The following is a 6,870-nucleotide window of genomic DNA, read 5'->3' as shown; positions in this document are numbered from 1 at the left end:
GAATTGACTTAGATGATGCTCAGCTGAGTCTGCTATAGAATCTGCCAGAGAATTGATTGGTCAGCGTGGGGGAACCTCTTCTATGCATTTTGGTGGCCAGTGTGTTATATCGAGTGTATAAAAGTGGGAAAACCACTTTGGTTCAGTTTTTCTTATATCCTTACACTACTTTATAGTCTTAATATGCTTATGCCATATTTCTTGATCCAAGAAAACTGTAGATACTTTTTTTTTTTACTTTATAAGGTTCTTAGTGTCTCAATCAGTGCTTTAATTCTTCATCCCTCTTTGACTTTGTAAATTTTTGTCATCTGTGCTTTTTTCATTTTTAAGTATTAACACCATTTACATTCTGTTTTGTAAACATTGTGTATTTCACATATTTCATAAAATCTAAGATATTCCACTTACTTTAATACCAAGAAAGAAAATATATTGTTGATTATTATTATGACACCATTGATTGTAAGATCAGAAATGTTAAAAATGTGAAAAACATGTATTTTAGAAATGGTGAAACTGTAATTAAATCTTCTTTATCAATACTTTTATTCTGTTATAAATCAATAAACCATACTTACATCAACATGACTAAATAATTCTTTTTCACTGCAAAGCCAACTAATGAATCATATTTTCTTTTTTATTCAGTGTTCGCTTTTCCCTTGAATTTCTAAATTCCCTTCCTTTTTACTGAACTATTTTACTTTATCATAGTCTCAGTTTTCTTGTATTTCATTATGTACATCTATTAAGATCCCTTTTATTTCCCTTAAGACCTTACCCCTGGAATTCTTCCTATTAGAAGTTCTCTCTTCATTTTCTTCTAGGGTTATATATACATTTCCCTTTTTCTTGGCTTATTTCATTGGATTGCTAAATATGTCCTCCTAAAGTAACTTCCTAAAATGAATTTGTGAAAGGCAAAGTTTCTGAGTCATTCAATTTCTGAAAATGTTTTTATTCATTTTGTTTGTCTTATTATGCAGGTGATGAACTTTTTTTTTTTTTGAGACAGAGTTTCACTCTTGTTGCCCAGGCTGGAGTGCAATGGCGCAATCTCGGCTCACTGCAGCCTCTGCCTCCCAGGTTCAAGCAATTTTCCTTCCTCAGCCTCCTGAGTAGCTGTAATTACAGGCATGTGCCACCACGTCTGGCTAATTTTGTATTTTTAGTAGAGATGGGGTTTCTCCATATTGGTCAGGCTGGTCTCGGACTCCTGACCCCAGGTGATCTGCCCGCCTTGGCCTTCCAAAGTGCTGGGATTACAGGTGTGAGCCGCTGCGCCTGGCCTGCAACTGATGAACATTTTATTTAAAAAAGGTTTGTAAAACATGAAGAAATGCTTATGATGGAATAATTAAGTGGGAAAAGTAGGATACAAAGTTGTATTATATTTATAACATAATTACTCTTTAAAAAAGATACTAGCAAATTATGTGGAGAAAGAGAGAAAGGAAATACAACAAAATGAAATAATGCTTGTCTCTGGGTAGTGGTAAGACTGTAGGAGATTTCTTTTTTTTCCTTATCTTTCTAAGTTTTGTGTACTGAGCAGCTACTCTACCTGACCTCTCACCCCTTCTCCAGGGGGCTAGATAGGGTCACCTTCATCTTTCTGCCCTGTTCCTCCCCTCTTTCCTTTCAGCCACCCACCTGCACTCTGCTTTCCTGCTCTTCTCCCCAGCCACCAGAACCCACAGGCAATTAACACTTTCTGGACAAAGGAGCCAAGGTTTTCCCCATCATTTTTTTAAAGGCAAAAGTGCACGGCTGGGGAGGGAGACTAGAAAGGCAAATAACTGCTCCCTGCCAGTCCTGGTCTCACCCCTCCCAATGTCCATCTGATGGGGACATGGACTCAGGTGGCCCCCAGGAAGCCCCCAGCTGGTGTCGTGGACAGAGCAGACTCTATAAAGGGGAGGTGGGGTATCCCATACACCTGTATTTTTTACTTTCTGAAGCTTGGTTTAGAGTGCTAGGCAGGTGAGAACACTTGCCCATATTGTTACTAATGCGCTAGTTCACTTTTGTGGGTTTAGGGCCACAATCAGGCCTGTAGCTCCTTTATTTCTCAGAGGCTGTCTTCCTTCAGTTTTTCTGAACTGTGGGACAAATGCACATGCAGCTCTGGACAAAGGACACTAGCTTCTCCTGCAGGTTACCCATGACATGGAAGTTGGAGGTGGTAAGATGGACATGGATTCCACTTCTCAGTTTTTTCTTTATTCTAACCCACATTTAGCTTTTCTCCCCTGGCTGACTCATAGTTATGTTATGCTCCACACCACACACAGGGGCAATGGCCTGCACAAACTGCCCTACCAGCTCCCATGATTGCTTAGGGTCTGTCTCACTCGTAGTGGTTCTGCTTTTCTCATTGAACCATATCTGTATTACTCTGTTCTTGCATTGCTCTAAAGTAACAAAAACCTGAGACTGGGTAATTGATAAAGAAAAGAAATTTAATTGGCTCACAGTTCCACAGGCTATACAGGAAGCATGTCAGCATCTGCTTCTAGGGAGGCCTCAGGGAGCTTTTACTCATGGTCTCAACTTTAACATTGCCAAAGTATGGCAGAGTGGACTGATATATGGGTTCATGGCATCTTACATGGCAGGAGAAGGACCAAAAGAGGTCGGGGGAGGTGCCATACACTTTTAAACCACCAGATCTCATGAAGACTGTCACAGGAACAGCACCACAGGGGAAATCTGCCCCATGATTCAATCACCTTCCACCAGGCCCCACCTCCAACATTGGGGATTACAATTTGACATAAGATTTGGGCAGGGACACAGATCCAAACCATATCAACACCGTAAAGACAGCTCAGGAGGGACACAGGAACAGTGTGGGATTCTTATCCAAGAAACCATTTGGTTTTCATGCAATAAGCATAGATGATATTTTTGGTATCAAAATTCAGAAATTTTATTCAAAAGAGCTTCTAAGATGCCTCCTCAAAAATTATTTACTAAAATAATATCACTATTATTGTTTTCTTCTTAAAGGAGATATAATATATATTTATTGTAGGAAACTTGGCATACCCAGGTAATCACCAAGATACTAACATTTTGGTGAATATCCTTCAAGTCTTTCTTCCAATACATAGATCTGTAATGTCTATGCACACATAAACACACTTTATTTTTTATAAAAATAGAATGAAATTTAAATTCTGTTGTATAAAACAGACTTCTCCTCTGATACGGTTTGGCTGTGTCCCCACCCAAATCTCATCTTGAATTGTAGCTCTCATAATTCCCAAGTGTCATGGGAGGGACCCAGTGGGATGTAATTGAATCAGGGAGGCAGGTCTTTCCCATGCTTTTCTTGTGATAGTGAATACGTTTCACAAAATATGATGGTTTTATAAAGGGGAGTTCTCCTACATACGCTCTCTTGCCTGCCACCATGTAAGACTTGACTTTGCTCCACATTCACCTTCCACCATAATTGTGAGGCCTCCCAGCCATGTGGAACTGTGAATCAATTAAATCTCTTTCCTTTATAAATTACTCTTACCTTTATAAATATAAAATTTATAAATTTTCCTTTATAAATTTCCTTTATAAATAATAAAGTATGTCTTTATTAGCAGGATGAGAACAGAATAATATACCCTCCTTAATAATGTATGACTATTTGCCTCTAGATGATTAAACAAGCTCCAATTAAACAAATAGTTTTTAATTATTTCAGTATTCCATTGCGTGGATATACTGTAATTTATTTAATCCTGTTTTTGTCTGTTTTGTGTTGCTATAAGGTAGTACCCGAGGCTGAGTAATTTATTTAAAGAAAAAAAAAGGTTTACTTGGCTTACAATTCTGCAGGCTGTTCAGGAAGCATGGCATTGGCATTTGCTCGGCTTCTGGTGAGGTCCTCAGGCTGCTTCCACTCATGTGAAAGGGGAAGGGGGGCTAGTGTGCAGAGATCCCATAGTGAGAGAGGAAACCAGAGAAGCGGGAGGTGCCAGGCTCTTTTTAACAACCAATTCTTGTGGGAACTGAGTACTCACTCACCCCCACCCCCAGGGAGGACATTCATCTATTCATGAGGATCCACCCACAGGACCCAAACACCTCACATTGTGCTCTTCCTCCAACACTGGGGATCAAATTTCAGCATGAGCTTTGGGTGACAAACATCCAAATGATAGCAAACCCAGTATCTTATTGTTACATGTTCAGACCATTTTCAGGTTTCCTTTTGAGACAGAGTCTTGCTCTGTCACCCAGACTGGAGTGCAGTGGCACGATCTTGACTCACTGTAGCCTCCACCTCCTGGGTTCAAGTGATTCTCATGCCACAGCCTCCCGAGTAGCTTTTATTACAGGCGTGTGCCACCATGCTGGGCTAATTTTTGTATTTTTAGTAGAGACAGGGTTTCACCATTTTGACCAGGCTGGTCTTGAACTCCTGACACAAGTGATTTGCCTGCCTCTGTCTCCCATAGTGTTGGGATTACAGGCGTAAGTCACCATGCCCGGCCCATTTTCAGCGTTTCTTTTTTCTTTTCTTTGTTTTCTTTTCTTTTTTTTGAGACGGAGTTTTGCTCTTGTTGCCCAGGCTGGAGAGCAATGGTGCGATCTCGGCTCACTGCAACCTCCAACGCCTGGGTTCAAGCAATTCTCTTGCCTCAGTATCCTGAGTAGCTGGGATTACAGGCATGTGCCACCATCCACACCTGGCTAATTTTGTACTTTTAGTAGAGATGGGGTTTCACAGTGTTGGTCAGGTTGGTCTCGAACTCGTGATCTTAGGTGATCCACCTGCCTCGGTCTCCCAAAGTACTGGGATTACAGGTGTGAGCCACCATGCCTGGCCTCATTTTCAATTTTTCTTAATAAAAAAAACCACTTCTGAGATGAACATTTTTCATTAATCCTTTCAACAAATTTTTATTGAATAGCTACTCTGTACCAGGCATGTAATAGCCTCATCTCCATGCAAATCCATATGCCTAAATTTCTGCATGACTACACCTTTTGACAAATGTGTATTGTTGGAAGGAGGGCGTAAACAGGAGGGTGGCATTACTTTAAAATTCACACAGATTTACTTTTATACAATGTGGTTCTAAGCCTTTCTGTAAGTCTTTTCGGGAGGCAACATTATCAACTAATCTTTTGCAGTCTCTCTTATGTTTGCCTACCTCTAGAATAAACCTGAATTTATTAATCCACCTTTATGAACTGAAAGATTGAGAAGAATTTTCTCAGTGTTCCTAATTGCCTTTGCTCATCAAAGTGCCCCCAAATCACCTCCAGTTGTAGAGCTTCCATGGCCCACTGTCTGCTAAAGTAAAGCAGAATCCCAGTCCTTGCTCCAGACCTGCCAAGTCAGTGTCTGTTTTCATGTGATTCCCATACACACTGGCATGTGAGAAGCACTGAGTTAGATCTTGGTGCTTGGCCCACCCTTGACCCTGGTCCTCCTCTCTGAATAACAGAGGTGAGGAGACCAGCAGTAACAGCTGTGTCAGGAACAGGTCAGCACCTAGGGATCCACACAGATACTTTTGGTCTTTCCTAAGTCCTGCCTGCAAAGGAAATTGGACACTAAAGATAGGCTGCCTGTAGGAAACGACATAAGGACCTTTGCAAGCTGTTCAGCAGGGAGAAAAAGGGGTGGAACAGGAAAGGGAGGAAAGCAAGTTTCTGGACTCCCCAAACCACAGTGTGTCTAGGTGCTACTTTCTCACTTTTTTTAGCACATAGCTTTGTCATGAGACATCTTTTTGCTGACCTCTTTTCCGTTTGCATTTTGCCCCATATTAGAATGCTACCATCTAAAACCTCGCTATGAATTAGAAAGTTTACGTTGTCAGGGACTGAATGTGTCTGTTTTCCAACAGTTTCTGGCAGTTCCCTGCTTTTATGGTGTAGTCATGGTGAAACCTGAGTCATCTGAAGATGGTGGCAGTGCCAGAGAGCAGGGGAGAGGAGCTGCAAACAAGCCAGGAAGAGTTGGGCATCAATAACTCCTGGGCACCACCGGCCACTGGCCTTCATTCTGACAGGAGAGCCACCCGAACCCTAATTGTGTTCAGACAGATTGCTCCAAGCTTTACAGTTCTACCGAATTCTTTCTGTAGCAAAAATATAAAGGCATCTTATTTTTTTTCAGGGTTCCAAGGAGCAACACCTAACGTCTGCAGTGCCAGTTCTTTTCTTCTTTTTGTTCTTCTTTTTTTTTTTTTTTAAGGTGAGAAACCATAACATTTTCCTGGAAAGGAAAGCAGTAGACCTCATTTTTTGTATTAAAGAAAAATAGTTTTTCTCTGTTTCTATTCATATACATTAAATAACTACCCAGGAAATATGACCCGGTTTGGCGCGCGTGTGCGTGTGTGTGTGCCGTTTCTCTAAAATTCTGACTCATAGTCTGGAGGACAATGATTGACTTTTTTCCACTTCACATAGCTGCTGTGAATTTCTCCTCACAAGGATGGGCCTGTTTACTCACCCTGGGCATCGTTGGTAGAGCGCTAGTGTAAACACCCTGAGGAACCCGGTGGGCCAGGGAAGTGGGCGCGCTCTGTTCTCTGCGGCCAGCCGGGACGCCGGGGCCAGGTGGGGCCGCCTGCGTTTAGCGACTGCTTTCTCACCCCCTGGATTGGCGATGTTTGCCACAGCAGCGAGAAGCGCCATTGTAATGGGGATGGGAGGGGTGGAGCCTCCAAGTCCTGTCTCAATTTAGATCTCTTACTCTGCTGTTAGGCGCGCCCATTTCAGATTACTAAACTCGAATTAAGAGAGAAAAAAATCAGGGAGGAGGTGGCAAGCCACACCCCACGGTGCCCGCGAATTTCCCCGGCAGCGGACTGTAGCCCGGGCAGACGCCGTCGAGATGCAGGG

General features: G+C 42.1%; 1 long non-coding RNA gene across 1 annotated transcript; it reads right to left on the bottom strand.

The window, feature by feature from the left end:
- Positions 1-4,884: 4,884 nt before the first annotated feature.
- LOC105512482 lies at positions 4,885-6,778 on the bottom strand. The gene is made up of 2 exons (XR_001001860.1): positions 6,479-6,778; positions 4,885-6,238 (listed from the first exon to the last, which is right to left on the bottom strand). It is a non-coding gene; the product is annotated as an uncharacterized LOC105512482 (long non-coding RNA).
- Between the last annotated feature and the right edge of the window lie 92 nt (positions 6,779-6,870).

Source organism: Colobus angolensis, unplaced genomic scaffold (genome assembly GCF_000951035.1).
Source record: "Colobus angolensis palliatus isolate OR3802 unplaced genomic scaffold, Cang.pa_1.0 Scaffold213, whole genome shotgun sequence".
Classification (NCBI taxonomy): domain Eukaryota; kingdom Metazoa; phylum Chordata; class Mammalia; order Primates; family Cercopithecidae; genus Colobus; species Colobus angolensis.
This window is presented reverse-complemented; position numbering and strand designations above follow the sequence as displayed.